The sequence below is a fragment of the Monodelphis domestica genome, chromosome 3, assembly GCF_027887165.1.
Source record: "Monodelphis domestica isolate mMonDom1 chromosome 3, mMonDom1.pri, whole genome shotgun sequence".
Lineage (NCBI taxonomy): Eukaryota > Metazoa > Chordata > Mammalia > Didelphimorphia > Didelphidae > Monodelphis > Monodelphis domestica.
The window spans coordinates 357,732,857-357,749,470 of record NC_077229.1 but is presented as its reverse complement, the minus strand read 5'-3'; positions in this window follow the sequence as shown (position 1 = coordinate 357,749,470).

The following is a 16,614-nucleotide window of genomic DNA, read 5'->3' as shown; positions in this document are numbered from 1 at the left end:
TTTCTCCATATGTCTATTAATTCTAATTTTTCTAAGATTTCATTCACTTCTTTTACCTCTTTCTTATTTATTTTTTGATTTGATTTATTTAAATTTGATAATGGTTGCTTTAAGTCTCCCACTAGTATGGTTTTATTGTCTATTTCTTCCTTCAATTCTCCTAGTTTCTCCATTAGAAATTTGGGTGCTATATTATTTGGTGCATACATGTTGATTAATGATATTTCCTCATTGTCTAGAGTCCCTTTTAACAAAATATAATTACCTTCCCTATCCCTTTTGAACAGGTCTATTTTTGTATTGGATTTATCAGATATCATGACTACCAGTCCTGCCTTCTTTCAATCAGTTGAGGCCCAGAAGCTCTTACTCCATCCTTTAATTCTGACCTTGTGGTTGTCAACCCGCCTCATGTGTGTTTCTTGAAGACAACATATGGTAGGGTTTTGGATTCTAATCCACTCTGCTATTCGTCTATGTTTTATGGGTGAGTTCATCCCATTCATGTTCAAAGTTATGATTGTCATTTGTGGACTCCCTGGCATTTTGATTGCCTTCCCTAATTCTAACCTTTTCTTCTTCGGCTCTACCTTTTAGTCCAGTGATTTTCTTTGAATCAGTCCCCCTTATCCCCTCCCTTCATGTTTCCCTTTTTAGTCCCTCCCTTTTTGTTTCCTCCCACTCCCCCCTCTCTTTCCCTCCCTTTTTGTTCTCCCTCTCCCCCTCCCCCCTTGGTTTTCCGTTCTACCTACCCTTGTTGGGTAAGATAGAATTCAAGATCCCAATGGATCTGGATGTTTTTCCCTCTCAGATTTGATTTCCCTGAGATTAAGGTTTACGTAAAAAAAAAAGAAACCCTCTCTTCCTCTCCTTCTTATAGGAGTTTTCTTCCCCTCCCCTTCCCATGTGAATCTTTGTGTGAGAAAGATTATTCTATTTGGTCTTTCTTTACCCCCTTTTTATACATTACATTTTCCCCACATATTAGTATACATAGATTGATATAAATGTAGTACTTATAGAATAGAATTTGAGTAAAAGAAGAAGATAACATTGTCCCCTTTCCTTAATATTTACCTTTTCAGGTATTCCTTGCTCTTTGATTTTCGGTATCAAACTTTCCACAGTGTTCTGGTCTTTTCTTTGCAAAAATTTGGAAATCTTCTATTTTGTTGAATGCCCATACTTTCCCTTGGAAGTATATAGTCAGTTTTGCTGGGTAGCTGATTCTTGGTTGGAGACCCAGCTCTCTTGCCTTTCTGAAGATCATGTTCAATGCCTTACCATCATTCAGAGTAGAACTTGCAAGGTCTTGTTTGACCCTGATTGGCATTCCTTTATATCTAAATTGTCTTTTTCTGGCTTCCTGTAGGATTTTTTCTTTTGTTTGATAGCTTTGGAATTTGGCAATTACATTCCTGGGAGTTGTCTTTTGGGGGTTTAGTGTAGAAGGTGTTCTGTGAGCTCTGTCAGTGGCTGTATTGCCCCCTTGTTCTAGAATCTCTGGGCAATTTTCTTTGATTATATCTTGTATCACCATGTCCAGTTTGGTGTTTATTTCTGGCTTTTCTGGGAGTCCAATTATTCTTAAATTTTCTCTTCTCCCTCTATTTTCCAGATCTGTCACCTTGTCTGTGTGATATTTTATGTTCTCTTCTAATTTCTTGGTATTTTGGCTTTGCTTTATTAATTCTTGCTCTTTTACATGATTGTTGTCTTCCAGCTGCCTGATTCTGGCCTTTAAAGCCTGGTTTTCTTTTCAGTTTGGTCACACTGGTTTTGTAGATGCGTGAATTTCTTTTGCATTATTTCCCACTTTTCCTCCCAGAAGTCTTCCATCTTTTTGGTCATTTCTGATTCAAATTCTTCATGGGTTTGTGGAGAGTTTCCATTTCCTTTGGAAGATTTTGGAGCATTTTCTTGTATATCATCTTCTATCTCCTCTGTATTTTGTATTTTGGCTCCATAGAATGTGTCCAAAGTCGCCCCTTTCTTCTTATTTTTCTTGGTATTTTGGGACTTCTGTGCTTCTGTGGAGTTTGCCATCTCTGAATGTGGAGGATTAGCTTTTCTTATCTCTGTCTGGTGTTCAGAGGCTTTAGTCCTGGACAGATTGTTGGTTCTATGAGGTTTCCCTCTGTTAAATTGAGTATGCCTCCCTGGAACTGGAGTGGAAGGGTCGGACCAGGGGTCACACTCTCCCCCGGCTCTCTGGGTTGGGTTGCTTTCCGGAAGTTGCCTTCAGAATAGCTGGCCGTGAGGCTGTTTCGTCTGCCTGCGGGGTGATGGGCTGCGGCTTCCCGGAGCTCCGAGGGCATTCCCAGGGTTTATTCTGTTGATCGTCTTGAATTTTGGCGCCTTAGGAGCTCATAGTTTGAGATCGGTCGGGAAGGGTTTTCCGGAGATCTGAGGTTTAGCTTTCTCTAAGCTGCCATCTTGACCAGAAGTCCCTCATGTGTGTTTCTTGAAGACAACATTTGGTAGGATTTTGGATTCTAATCCATTCTGCTATTCATCTATGTTTTATGGTTGATTTCATTCCATTCATGTTCAAAGTTATGATTTTCACTTGTGGATTCCCTGGCATTTTGATATCCTCCCTAATTCTTTCCTTCGTCTTTAGCTATAACCTTTTAAGCCAGTGATTTACTTTAAATCAGTCCCCCTTTTCCCCTCCCTTCATATGTTTCCCATTCTAGCCCCTCCCACATTGTTCCTTTCCCCTCCCTCCCTCTCCTTATCTCCCTTTTTGTGTTCCCTCCCCCCCACCCTCCTTGGTATTCCCTTCTCACTTATCCTGTTGGTTAACATCGAATTCAGGATCCCAGATCTAAATGTTTTTCCCTCTCAGAGTTGATTTCACTGAGAGTAAGTTTTAAGTAAAAACTCTCTTCCTCTCGATCTTATTGGAGATTTCTTCCCCTCCCCTTCACATGTGTATCTTTGTTTGAGAATGATTATTCTATTTATTTTTTTTTCTATTTCTTGGAGTATATCTTTAATACCATCAATGATTCCCCACATCCCTTTTTCTTTCTATACACCCCTTTCTCCATATCATCTTGATTCCCCAAACTTTCCATATGAGTGATTTCTCTTACTACTCTAATGATGCATACAATTTTGAGAGTTTCCCATTACATTTCCCCCACATATTAATATGTATATAATTTGATATAAATGTAGTCCTTATAGAAGAGTATTTGAATAAAAGAAAAAGATAACATTTTTCTCCTTTTCCCTTTCCTTCATATTTAACTTTTCATGTTTCTATTGGTCTTTGTGTTTGTATGTCATACTATCCACAGAGCTTTTGTCTTTTCTTTACAAACACTTGAAAATCTTGTATTTTCTTGAATGACCATAGTTTCCCCTGGAATTATATAGTCAGTTTTGATTGATAGATGATTCTTGGTTGAAGACCCAGCTCTCTTGCTTTTCTGTATATCATGTTCCATGCCTTAAGGTCTTTCAGAGTGAAAACTGCTAGGTCCTGTGTGACCCTGATTGGTGTTCCTTTATATCTAAATTGTCTTTTTCTGGCTTCTTGTAAGATTACTTCTTTTGCTTCTGAAGCTTTGGAATTTGGAAATTATATTCTTGGGAGTTGTCTTTGGGTGATTTAGTTTAATGGGTGTTCTATGAACTCTTTCAATGCATATTTTGTCCCCTTGTTCTAGAATCTCTGGGCAATTTTCTTTGATGACATCATGTATTATGATATCAAGATTACTGTTAATTTCTTTTTTTTCTGGTAGACTAATGATTCTCAGATTGTCTCTCCTTCCTCTGTTTTCCAGGTCTTTCACCTTGTCAGTGAGATATTTTATGTTATCTTCTAATTCTTTAGTCTTTTGACTTTGCTTTATTAATTCTTGCTCTTTTGCAACATCACTGTCTTCTAGTTGCCTGATTCTGACCTTTAAAGACTGGTTTTCCTTTTCAGTTTGGTCTGACCTGTTTTTTGAGGCTTCGAGCTATTTCTGCATTTGCATATTTTTGTCCCTCAGATTGCTGAGTTCCTTTTGCATTGTTTCCCATTTTTCCTGCCATTAGGCTTCCATCTTTTTTATAATTTCCAATTTAAATTCTTCAAGAGTCTGTGGAGCATTTCCATTTCTTTTGGAAGGTTCTGGAGCATTTGTTTGTGTTTCTTCTTCTATCTCCTCTGTATTTTGTATTTTTGATCCATAAAGTTTGTCCAAAGTCACCCCCTTCTTCTTGCTTTTCTTGGTGTTTGGAGGCTATTGCACCTCTGCACTCTTTGTCATCTTTTCTATTGTTTGCTGTCTTACTTCCATGCTCTGAGCCTGGCACAGCACTGTCCACAAGGTACCCCAGTACCTTTGCCTGCCCCAAGTTTCCTGTCCTTTTGGAGGCCCTGCCCTCTAGGATGGGAGGGGTCCTGTCCTCCCTGAGAGCTGAGGCATCCTGATAGGATTTGGTTCAGCTGTGTTTGTCTGGACGTGCCCGGAAGCAAAAACCTCCTGTGAGACTCTGATAGGAGCCCTCAGCCACAGGGCTACAGGCTCCCCATGTCTCTCTCAGGCTGCCTCCCTGCCATCTGTATTGGACGTTCCAAGACTGGCCCAGGTTGCTTTCAAGGTGCACCCTTCAGAACAGCTCCTTTGCCGTACCTGAGGTTCCTGTCTTTTCAGAAGGCTCTGCCCTCTAAGGGCGTAGGGGTCCTGGCCTCCCTGAACTCTGAGGACTCCTGATGGGATAAGGTTCAGTTGGGTTTGTCTGGATGTGCCCTAAGGCAAAAACCTCCAGTGATACTCCCATGGAAGGACCCAACCATGGGACCATAGGCTCCCCCTTTCTCTCGCAGCCTGCTTCCCTGCTATCTGTATTGTGCACCCTGAGACTGGCCCTGGTTGCTTTCAAAATGAGCCCTTCAGAACAGCATCTTTGCCAGTCCTGAGGTTTTTGTTGCTGCTGCAAGCTCAGTGCTCTGAGTTTGGGGTGAAAGGGTCCTGGGACCTTCCTTCTGCCTTCCCCTTAGACCCAAATGTTCTAGGATTCTGGCTTTTGGGTGTGTACCTTTTGATTTGAGGCCAGAAGAAGGGATCCCCGCCTCTCTCTTGTTGTTAAGTTTGAATTTCCATCCTCTAGGAGCATTCAGTTTGTGATAGGTAAGGAAGGGTTTTCAGAGGTCTGAACTTTTGCTGCTTCTAAGTTGCCATCTTGACTAGAAGATCTCACCTAGAGTTCTTCACAGCCCAATTCCAACCCTAAACCCCAATTAAAAAAAGAAAAGTTTATTTTATTTTTGGATGGGTGTGGACAGGACTACTGAATATATACAAGGTACTTAGCAAGGTAGATCATCATCATCATCAAGTACAGAGTTAATGAATTTAAAAAAAATTAAGAAAGTTTAGGAAGATTTCTTGCTTTTCTATTGTTTCTTAAAAATCCATCCCACCTCAAGAAACTAGAGAAAATAAAAAAGAAAATCAGGAAAAAAGAAATAACAAAAGGGAGACAGAGAGAGATGTCAAAAAACAAAAACCTGAGCTACCCTCATAGAGAGAGAAACTAGACTCAGATAATCTCTCAGATCTTGACTCTTAGGCTCCCATGTGACTCTCAATCACTCTAACATTTGCATTACACAGTTCTTTTGCAAATGTCCTCAACCTATTACATTCCCGCTTTTGCATGAAACTAAAATTGTGTTGGAAACACTATTTTTGTATTTGTCCACAATCTAAAATACTTACCAATTACCTAAACTAAAATAAAAACAACCTACAATCAACTTACTCTAACTAATACATACCTATTCTAGGGAATTTAACAAGGAAAAAGGAAAAAGAATTAAAAAAATTAACAAGTACAAAGGTCAACAGAAGCAAAATCAAAACAGCAAATAATCAAACAAAAGATGATCATAACTTCTATGCAAACATCAAACTCAAAATACTCTTATTAGTTAATATAGAAAATTGTACTACTATTAACATTAACATTAAGCTTAGAGAAAATTTTTTGAAAATTACAATAAACACAACATTGAGTAAGTTTTATACTGAAAATCAAACCAAACATTAAACTTACTTAGGCAAATACATGTACCAATAAACATATTTATGCACATAATTTACATATATACCTAAAGTGCATACATAAAATATATACATGTATGATATACATATGCACACATATATACTTATGTACCCATCATATTTACACATATTTTACATATATAATTATACTATAATACAATTAATTTACAATGCTATTATACAACCTATTAAATATATTTATCTATTTGTTTGCAATAGTGTTTGCTATTTAATATCACAAGTTGTGTTGTATCATGTATGATAAAGTGCAAGTCAGTATCTAATTTACTTATCTTATTTTCCTTAATCCTACCTAACTAATTCCTATCTTTAAAATACTTCTATGGAACTAGATTTCTATACTTAAACTAAATCTAAGTAACAAACTACATTTTGTTAGTAACTAACTTATCTATAGCTATTTATAACACCGTTAGTACCCTAACTATACATTGTTTTACTCATTTAAATAGTGATTCAATGTAACCTAACCATGTTTATGTTTTGTTACATTGTTACTTTTGCTACGTCATGTGGTTTTGCTAGTTTAATGTCAGTGTTATTGTTATGTCAGTACTATGTTACTATTGTATGCAACATACATACCCCTACTTCGGATCCTTCTTTCTCTTCTCTCCTCATTCTTTAATAGTTATCCTTTTGCAATTTCATTTTAGTAAATACATTTGTATTTGTATATAAATAAATACTATGTTATTTTTTCCTATAATACATTACCCCAAAGTATCAATTAATTCATCCACTTATCCTGTAATCATCTTCTTTGCAAATCTCACAAAGTCATAAATTTATAGTTTCATTATTTTAACAATGTCCATTAATTCCTGAATTCTCCTCTTCATCTGCATTGTCCTCTTCTATCCTAGTCACAAAGGAATGGACTTCTCCTTACTGATATTTTTGACTGCAGACTCAATTTGACTGATGATTCTAACCTTCTGCAATCTCTTCTTCATTTTCTTCTTCTTCAATGATTTGTACATTTTCATGTTTTATACAGTGTGCTAATTTTATATGTGAACAATGATACCATGAATCTCTAGCCAAAATTTTACTGAATATGAAGAAACTAACACAATATTGTATGGACCTAACCAACTTTCTTGTGTTGCTGATGATTTAGAAAAATTTTTGACATATACCATATCTCCTGGTTTGTATTTATGCAGAGAATAAACCAAAGGACCAGTTTGAATTAATACTCCCATATCTATCGTGTAACTCTTTTAGTCTTTGTTGTAAAGCAGTTAAGTAAGAAGCAAGTTAACAATCTCCTCCTAAGAGAGATATATAGACTGTCTTACAAGTTTTTGCCTGTAGTGAAGCATGTCCAAAGAGCATTTCATAGGATAATATAAGTAAATCTGCTCTTGGTCTCATACATAGGTAAAAGAAAGCTATGGGAAGAATCTCTGGTCATTTGAGATTAGTTTCAGCACAAATCTGCCTCTCCCCATAGTCTTTAGTTCCCTATTTACAAACTCCACTTGCCCTTAACTTTGTTGGTGATAAAGAACATGATATTTTGATGCTACTCCTAGATTCTCATAGACTTTTTTTTCAGGATGTCTTGGGGGAAATGAAATCCCTTATCAGAGTCTATGGTTAAGGGTACTTCAAATCTAGGTATAATTTCCTTAATCAACATTTTCAGCACAAAGCTAGCTGTATTTGTATTTTATGGAAAATCTTCAGGCCATTTGGTCAATCTGTTAACAATTGTCAAGCAAAACTTGTATCTTTAAGCTTTTGGCATGCTGATGTAATCAATCTGCAGACTCTCAAATGGACAATATGCTAAATTTCTACCACCTAAACCTTTCTGTCTGAATGCCCCTTGATTGATTTTTTAGCAAAAAGAATAGCTTGAGCAGATCTTATTTGCTAAAGTACTTATTCTAGGAGCTACCCATTGTCTCTTTATGGTGTCAATTACAGCTTGAGTACCAGAATGACCTTTTGTATAAATGGCTTGCCACAAATAGGTATACAGGTCTCTTGGTTACATCAGTTTTCCAGTATCTGCTGCCCATATACCATGTTTTTCTTGCTCCAAACTTTCCCTTCCATTTTTGTATTTCTGAGTCTACATAAGCTTTACTTAGATCATCAAATTCTATATTTGATAAATTCATGACATACACTGGAGCACTCTTAGCAGCAAATTTCACAGTTATATCAGCTCTATGATTTCCTTTAGGAATTGAGTTTCTGCCATAAGTATGACTTCTACAATGGATTACCCACAACTGTTTTTGTTTTGGGATAGTATCCAATAACTCAGTTATTATTTCTGCATAAGCAATTGGTTTTCCTGATGTAGTAATAAAACTTCATTGTTTCCAGATCTTTCCTGTAGCATGACATACTTAAAAGACATAACAGGAGTCTGTATACACATTTTCACTTTTACCATCAGCTAGAAGACATGCTTGCTTTAAAGAGACCAACTCTGTACAATGATCACTAATATTACTAGGTAATTATCTATACCATAGTGTCTCAAATTCTGTGACAACTGCAGCACCTGTACATCAAATTCCAATAAACAAATATGAAGAACCATCTATGAATACAACCAAATCTGCATTTTCAATCAGAGTGTCTTTTAAATCCACCCTTCGCATATCCACTAGATCTACTACTTCTACACATTCATATAATTGTTCACCATTATTTGGAAAATCAGGAAGAAGTGTAGCTGGATTTAATACACTATACTTTTTGAACTTGATGGTTTCAGTACCTGGAAGTATAATTTCACACTTAGATGTGTTGGTCTGAATTAATTTTGAGTATGAAATTTCTTCATTAGTGCTTCTATTTGATATGAACAAAATACCATCAAAGGGCATCCCAAAACTAAATCTAATGACTTGTGGACTAACATAGCTACAGGAGCTACACCCCTTAAACAAAGAACTGTACCTGCAGCAATTGGATCTAGCTGACAACTATAGTATTCAATTTGATGATAACTTTGTCCTAAAGTCTGTGTCAGTACACCAGATGCAATTACTTTTGTCTCATTTACAAATAATTGAAAAGGTTTAGTATACTCCGGGATTCTAAGAGCTAGTGCAGATATAATTGCTTCCTTAAGCTTACTTAAGGCTCACAGAAGTTCAGGTTTGAGATTTAGAGGTTCTGGTTCTATATTCCTGGTGAGATCAGTTAAACATTTAGTAATTTCACTATACCCAGGTATCCATTATCTACAGAAACCAATTGTTCCAAAAACAGCTCTGAGTTGCTTCTTTGTCTTAGGTGCGCTCAGTTTTTGGATATCAGCTATTCTTTTTCTGAATGATACTTCTGGAACCCTCTGAAAACACAACATCAAGATATTGAATGAGAAGCAATATCCACTGAAGTTTTGCCTTAGAGATTTTATGTCCAAGTTTATATCATTCAATCAAAAGAATCTTGCTATCTCTGAAACACACTTTAGCAGAGGGAGATGCTAGGAAGATATCATCTAAAAATGTTCTATTTTATTTCCTTTGGATGTTACTGTTTTAAGGTCTCTGTTAAAAATTTGAGAGCATTGACTTGGACTATCACAGAAACCCTGTGAAAGAAGTGTCCACATCCCTGTGTACTCTCCCATGTGAAAGCAAAGATCTTAGGAGGATCCTTATGAATTGATATAGAGAAAAACACTGAAAATATATCTACCACAGTGAAATATCTTGCTTGACTTGGGATGGATGAGATTATAGCAGCTGCACTTGTTACTATAGGATGAGTCTTTAATTCATGATCATTTATAGCTCTCAAATCCTGTATGAATATGTAGACAATTCTGTCATCTTGATCTAGCTTTTGCTTTTTTATTGGAAATATGGACATATTGTATTCTGAGAAACACAGGATTATGATCCCTTGTTGAATTAGGGTCTCAGTGTTAGGTCTTATCCCTTCCATAGTTTCTTTATTCAAAGAGTATTGAGGAACACAAGGAACTAGTCCTTCCTTTGTTCTCACTGTTATTGGAGTAGCTGATTTCAATAGGCCTACATGTGTGGGAGATTTTGACCATAAGTCTTCTGGTATTTCCTCAGTAATAAGATAGATGGAATCCAACTCATTCTCTTCACTGACTGAATATAAGAGCAGCAATGAAAAAGCTTTCAGAGATTCCTCTGGGAGTTATGATATATCACCAGTATCAGTACATTGAATCATTGCTCATAATTTACAAATCACGTCCCTCCGGAGAAGGTTCATTGGACATTCTGGCATACAAAGAAATGCATATTCCACAGATAAAGACCTAAAGTTATCATTTTAGGTTGTAATTTTGCAACTCTCTCTGGTTTTTCAGTAGCTCCAATCACTTCCATAGTATAGGTTTACAATCTTTAGGAGGCCTTTGCAAAATTGATTTACTGGCTCCAGTATCCACCAAAAGGTCTTATATTTGATCCCCTATAGTTACAAAAATAAAGGGTACAGTGCTATTTGGAGGTTGAATGGTTTCAAGAATTGGTGCAAGCACAGTAACATCAGTACAAAGCTCAGTAATTTCCTGTCCATCCAAGTCTACATTTGCTTGTATTACATGACTTTCCCAGGATTTCATATCATCAGCTTTTATATTACTCTCATTGGTCCTTAAATTCTCCATCATATTATCATTGTTCTCATTTACAATTCCCTTATTATTATTTAGTTTATATTCTTCATTAAATTTTTCTTATTCTACATTCATTAGTATTTTCTATTAAATTTATATTACAATGTTCCTTTTCTGTACAATTATTTTCACTAATTATATCCTCCTTGGATTCAGTTGATTAATTTGTATCATCACTTATTTTATTTTCATTCCTCTCGATTTCATTAATCCTCAACTCATTTTCATTTATACCACACTCATTTCTTGATTCATTTTTATATGCCCCTTTGGGAAACCTTCATAAAGCACTTGCACCCTTGTTCTGATCACCTTTTAGTACCTTTTTGTATTTTGGTCTAGCTTCAGAATTTACCCATGATTACATATTATCTAGATTTGGAGATTCTTGACCCTGGCAACATGCATTTTGGCACTGATTACCATATATGCTTTGATTATTATTATTATTGTTATTCCATCTGTTATTATTATAATTATAATTATTATGCCAATTATTGTATTGTCTATTAAAACCATTATTCCTATTAATTTGCCTTCTGACTTGATTTTTGAATCCTCAGTCTATGTACAGATGCCCAACCTGAGCACAAAGGAAACAGCACCTAGGACCTGATCTCCTCTCATTAGGCCTATAGTTATTATACTGTGACTGCACAGATCTCAAAGCAGCCATACCCTTTACTTCCTAAATTTCACTTTCCTTAGCTTTTAATTCAGCTTCCCTTAATTTTCTTTTTAAATTCTCAATGACTGAATCCTTATCATCAGCTTTTTCTTCTGGATCAGTTGTCAAATAAGTAGCCTTCCTCTTCAATTCCTCCAGATCAAGTTCTTCCCAATTTGGTAATTTTACTTATAGAATTGTCTAACCCTTGGGATTGCATTCTTCACAAAGATACGTTTGATGTGGGCAATGGTGTTTTCTTCAAGTGTATCCATCCCCAATAGAGTTTCAGCAGCCTTGGATATCCTTTCCAGGAAAACCGCAGGTGCTCCAGATACCTTTTGCTTTATAGCCTCAAAGTTTGACCAAACATTGGGCTTTTTTGTATAACTCCTCAAAACATCCAGGATTGCATTCCTTGCTTCAATTAGCATATCATTTAACCCATCGTTTGCAGTATCCAATTTCAAATTCTCTGGACATGATTATAACAGAGGGTCTGATCTTGTCTGCTCTATAAACTTATTTTTCTCTCTCTTATTTAGGACCTCTTTCATTAGAAGAGCAAAATCATTAAAATCAGGATCATATAATTCAATTGTCCCATGCATCTCCTTAATCACTTTATTGGGCTTGTCATTAAAATTTGGGGTTTTCCTTTTAATGGATTCAAGGTCCACTGGGAAAAATTTTTTGTTAGTTCTAACCTTATGCACCTCATTCTTTGTAATGACTGGAAAATCTCTAAGGGGACATAAATTCACTCTTCTTGCTGCTTCTTCCTGATCCAAGATATTTAAACATTTCCCCTTATTGTTTATATTGTTGTTATCATTTCCACATCCCAGGTTCATATTAATGTTATTCAGAAAGTGTTCCAGTATATCCAATTGTTGTTTCATGTGCATGACCATAATTTTCAAGTCAGAATCCCTTTTAATCTAAGCAACTAGATCCTTTAGCTGATTTCCACAAATACAGAAAGAGGCACAAGACTTGTGCACAACACTCCTACAAAATTAGGGGAACATGTAAGGGGAACATAGGCCATTACATCTCATAACTTCATGTCCATTACAGGCTTCATGCAGTCCATTTGAAATATATAATGACAATAATTTGGGAAAGATACAAATGTAAATTAAGGACTACATTTTATATATTTACATAACAAAATTAACATAGTACTTAACATACCTCATGACATGTTAGCATCCATAGGTACAGTAGAATTTAAAATAATATTGTTACAATGTTCTTTATACATACAACAAATAAGATGTTGCCATTTTTTTCAAATAAAAAAAAAGTTTTTCCAAGATGACCACTCCAAGATGGCTGTTAGGTATATGTGATGTAGTCAAAATAACCTCCCTTGGGCAAGCCCAGCCCTCAGAATTCTATCTGGCTTTCCCCCTGAGCTCCTAGTAACTCAGAGAGTTCTTAGAATGTTGGTTCAAACTGAACTCCCTATGGCTACTTTTACTATACTTAAGAAATACTATAAAAAATACAATAAACCTAGCTGGCTCTGCCAAACTAATGATGGGATTAGGTAGGGGAATGAACAAGAAGGAAACATAAAATTTCAGGTTTATTTTTGGGAAAGGGAGAAAGGAAAGTGGGTTAGGAGAATTATTACAATGAATCTTAAATCCTAATTTCTATTAACCTATCTAAACCTAACTTATCTAAGCTAAAACCATGTTTCCCCAACACCAAATCTCATAAGTGGAGTTCAATCAAATGGGCCAGGATCTTCAGATGAAAACTAACCAAAACAGGTCCAGTGGAGAAGTGGGTCCTCAGTCTTCTGTTCTAGCTGCCAGCAGCCAGTTCAAAAGATCCTTCTCTTCATCTGATATCACCAAAAGCCAGAAATCTGTTTTCAAACCCCCAACCCACGGACCTTCAATAGAGAAATGCCAAGACCATTGGGACCTTAGAATCTGTACCCAGATCTTGACACTTAACCTCCCATGTGACCCTCTGTCACATGCTCATGTCAATCAGTCGAAAGTTTGTATTACACAGTTCTTTTGCAAATGTCCTCTCCCTATTACACTTTGCTACTAATAGCAATACAATGATCTAGGACAATTCTAAGGGACTTATGAGAAAAAATGCTATCCACATCTAGAGAAAGAACTGTGGGAGTACAAATCCAGAAGAAAACATATGATTTATTACTTATTTATATAGGTATATGATTTGGGGTTTGGGTTTAAAAGATTAATATAACAATGTCTAATATAGAAATAGGATTTGAGTGATAACATATGTATAACCTACTGGAATTACCTGTTAACTCTGGGAGGAGAGAGACAAAATAAATCATGTAAACATGGACAAAAATTAAAATAATAAAAAAATTAAATTAAAATTAAATCTGGACATATCCTACCTAAGAAGAGTTTGTTCAGCTTTGGAAAGGAAGTACTAACAGATATACTGATTGAAAAGGAATTTAAGTGCCATGGAATGATCTTGAATGGTTGAGTTCATGATTGATGTCAGGTGATAGAATAAGATCTATCCCCCAACCCTGCTTCATGGGGTGGCTAGAACCATAATACACCACCTGACACATGGATGAATCAAAGCAGAAATACAAAGCAGACCTGAAAATTCTATTCTTTTAAATGGCAAAGCAGTCTGTTTCTCTCCCCCTACCATAATAAAGGAACAGGATCAAGCCAGTCATCAGAATATGTCACATTATATCAAAACACTTAGTCCTATTGAAGTTTTGCCTTTTCCTGGGTAGAATTAGTCCTCAAAGTGCCTACACTACTGACCAGAACCAGGAAGGACCATGGAATGGTACATGTTATAAATTATTGGGAAATTTTACATGTCAATATAAATTACAAAGTTTAAATTCCTTTTGAGAAGAATTTTAGGTAAAGAAAGATGATACATCTCTGAATCCAGAAACTGAACTGTGGGAGAAGACACCATGAAGAAGCCTCCAGACCACAAGCTGCACTATAAGATCAAAAAATGAACTTTGGGTGTGATTGATTGAACATTTATTTGTATCTTTACTTTTATGCCAAAGGGGACTGCCTCCTAACTGACTCTTTGTCAATGTGTCTAGTGTCATATTTATTGGGAAAAGAAATGGGGGATAAGAAAAAAGGAGAATAAAGGGCAGGTCTGTAGCAGGGTAAGGGTAGTTTTTGGTTTTACAATAAATTAAGTACATTAAATGTTGAACAAAACTATTACAAGAAATTTGAATCTTAGTGCTAATATTACTTACTCTAAGTTAACTAAAACTAATACATTATTTATAGAAATTATTTACATATAATATAACAATATACATTGTTCCACATCATGATATCAGTCAAATAGAAATATCTATTGATCTTTCTATTTGCCTAAGACCTTATGGAACTAACTATATACATATTTACATTTTGTATAAATACAATTTCAGACCCTTGTTTATATAAACAAGGTCTCTCAATATATCAGTTTGTGATTTTGTGTTTTATGTCTTATAGTGTTGTGTTGAATTAATACTTATCAAGTTTCTTTAGATTTCCACTTCTCATGTTGACTGATGGAGCTCTTCTTTCTTCCAAGTTATGTAGTGATTCATGCTATTTCCCTAATATGTGAAATTACTTTTGTTTTATTATTTCAACACACTCAGTCTTACATATAAGTCTCATTTCCAATCTGTCCTCTTCTAATATAAACAAATTTACAAAGTTCAAAGTCTTAGCTGTCCATTTCAGCTTTTTTTGTTTCATTTCTCTAGTAGCTATTAAACAAATTTACAAAGTTCAAAGTCTTAGCTGTCCATTTCAGCTTTTCCTCTTTATTTCTTGTCTCTAGCATCTTTTCTTGATGCTTTTCCTCTGGGCTAGTTTGAAATCTTTTCCTCTGGGATGCTTTTCCTCTGGGATGCTTTTTCTCTGGGTTGCTTTTCCTCTGGGTTACTTTTTCTCTGGGCTGGAAAGTTGTCTCAAATATTATGTATTACTATTATTTCTTTGTGTTGTACTTTTTATGTTAATCAGTTTTTGTTTTCATTTTTCAGCACTATCTTTTGTCTAATTATCTTTTATGTCTGTTACAGTTGTATTGATTTTTTCTGGTTTTACATGGGAACAGTGAAACCATGAGTCTTTCCCTGTAACTTTTATAGCTGTTGGGGTAGTAAGCAATACTTCATGTGGTCCAGTCCATTTTATGTCTGTAGCCAATTTTCTATTAAAATTTTTTAAAGTATACTATGTCTCCTGGTTTGATGTTGTGAAAATTGAATCCAGGGGTGCTGTTTGTTGTATCAAGACCATTTCATGCAACTCTGTTATTCTTGTCTGTAAAGCTTGCATATATTTTGTTAATTGACAGTCTAGTTTGTGAGACGTTCTATGTCAGAGAAAGGAAGATGTGATAAGATCATTACAATGATTGCTTCTTATTTTCTTTGTTTTGCATAAGGTATATGATTTTGTTGTACTGAACATTTAGTGTCTTTATCCACTTCCTCATACTTTTCACAAAGTTCTTGGTAATTCTTGACTTCCAATGCTGCCAGCATTTCTTCTAATAAGATTGTGTAGTTTATTTCCTTAACTAACTCTTCTGACTGGATCATTTGTTCTTGATTTGAGTTGTTTATGAAATCATCCATCTCTCCCTCTTCTAAAACTTTGTGATCTTAATTATGAAGTTTGATGTATTCATAAGGTTCTTGGTCTTCTTCATTTTATGAATCAAACATTATTGAATACAGTGATTCTGTGTGATTCGTGTCTTGTACTGATTCTTGCTTGGTGATTCCTATATTCCCCAAGTCTTTTGCAAGCTCTTTAACTTGTATGTAACTTGTGATTTGGCTGTCTTCAGATGTTTTTAAAACAGATTCAGTTGCCCCTGTATCGATAAGAGCTGGGTATATCTCATTACCCACTTTTATCATAAACCTTGGTTGTGTGTTCTCATTTTGTTGGCACATTTGGACCATAGGCACCTCTATTTCTATTTTGTTCAAATCCCAGTTATGTTCTTCTTCTACAGACTTTTCTTGTTGCTTTGAACATTCATTTTGCAATCCATCATTAGTTTGCAATGGAATTACATTATTATGCAGACTTAAGGATGGCCTAATAATGTTTGTGTTTGCTTTTTCTTGTGCAGTTACTATTGGTTGGAATTCTTCTACATAAGGATTTAAGGTTGACTTTTCTATTATG